Below are 1,663 nucleotides of genomic sequence, written 5' to 3'. Positions count from 1 at the left end.
GTGTCGATATGAGCACTTAGTTGAGCACCCAATTGTGTGACAGAATCTACCTCATGCTTTCCTCCTCTAGTAGCCTTTCGAGGCCTACTATATTAGGAATTATGAACCGCCATCTCTTCGATTTTGGCCCATGTTTGGTTGTCATCAACTTCGGTAAACCTCCCATTGGATCCCATATTAAGCACATTGTGTGAATCTTCATATAAGCCATCCAAAACTGTTGAACAAGGAACCACTCACTAAGTCCATGGTGTGGACAAGAGTGACAAGTGTCCTTGAATCTCTCCCATTCTTCATATAATGATTCTTCTTCCCTTTGCTTGAACCCAGTGATTTGGGCTCTCAACATGTTAGTCTTCTACGGAGGATAGAATTTCATGAAGAAGGCAAGTGCTAACTTCTTCCATGAATCAATACCAAGGGTAGACTTGTCTAGGCTCTTCAACCATTGCTTTGCGGTTCCGATCAAGGAAAAGGGAAACAACAACCACCGAATTTGGTCTTGAGTAACTCCGGTTTGAGAAATTGCATCACAATAGTAACAAAAAAATCTCCATATGTAAATGAGGATCCTCAGTAGGCATCCCTCCAAATTGACTTCTTTCAACTAATTGTATGAATGCGGATTTGGCAATGAAATTACCGGTTAAATGTGGTGGTGTAGGAGTAGCATTGCGTAGGTTCTCCTCGGTTGGTACGGAATGTGATGAAAATTTAGGCATTATTGGTTGATTTTGAAAGTTTCTAAAACCCCTATTAAACTTATTTAATAGATTTTATAAATTACTCATTAATTTATCTCATGGATCTAGTTGCATGTAAAATGAAATTATACAAAATAAGAAGATTAAGAAGAAAATCAATTCTCCTTACATTGTTGTAAGGTTTGAAATAGGGCACCACAAGAGACTCCTTCTCTTGTAGATCTTGAGCTATTAGTAAATGGATGATCCTCCAAAACTTCAAGAATTCATATTGGAATACCTCCTCTAAGTTGCACCAAGACAAACCCTTAAAACTAATTAAATTACTAACTAGGTAATATAATTAGTAACCTTATATTAATCTAATAAAAAATGATATTACTACTATAGTAATGTAGAATGATTTTATTATATTTCTTACTTGAACAATTTTGATCTAAAACTTATTTTAGAGAGAAAAGGAAGAAGCAGAGAGGAGGAGAAAAAAAGAGATGAATGAATTATCAAAATAAGAAAACCAATTTTCTTATTTGTCTAAGGGTGTGCCGGTTTGGGAAGCCTCACAAGGCCAATGCATGGCCTTCACCTTTTTCTTTTTCTCTTACCAAAACGTGTAGGGTAAAAGCTATGGATGGTTAGGTCATGATTATGTTTTTAAAATAATTTAAAAACATTTTACAATAACCATAAAATAACCATTATTTCGGTCCATCCATAATGTGTACACCCATTTTATTTTTTGTCAATTGTCATTTTGTAATGTTGTGTGACATGTGACAAGTCACATGTTATTAGTCTCACTAATTTACATTTAACAAATTAAATGTTATTCACAAAATGGACAAATCAAATTTTAACTAATTAAAAGGTAATTCACAATTACATATCAAAAAATGGATCATGTTAATATAATCTACAACACTTTGTAATTAAGATTAACCATTCTCTCTTAATTGTTT

General features: G+C 33.8%; 1 non-coding gene across 1 annotated transcript; it reads left to right on the top strand.

Annotated features, from left to right (window-relative positions):
• Window positions 1-242: 242 nt before the first annotated feature.
• LOC141635620 (small nucleolar RNA R71) lies at window positions 243-349 on the top strand. Its single transcript, XR_012540293.1, has one exon. It is a non-coding gene; the product is annotated as a small nucleolar RNA R71 (small nucleolar RNA).
• Window positions 350-1,663: the final 1,314 nt, after the last annotated feature.

Source organism: Silene latifolia, chromosome Y (assembly GCF_048544455.1).
Source record: "Silene latifolia isolate original U9 population chromosome Y, ASM4854445v1, whole genome shotgun sequence".
In the NCBI taxonomy this organism is placed as follows: domain Eukaryota; kingdom Viridiplantae; phylum Streptophyta; class Magnoliopsida; order Caryophyllales; family Caryophyllaceae; genus Silene; species Silene latifolia.
The sequence above is the reverse complement of the archived record's forward strand: the minus strand, read 5'-3'. Positions and strand labels throughout refer to the sequence as shown.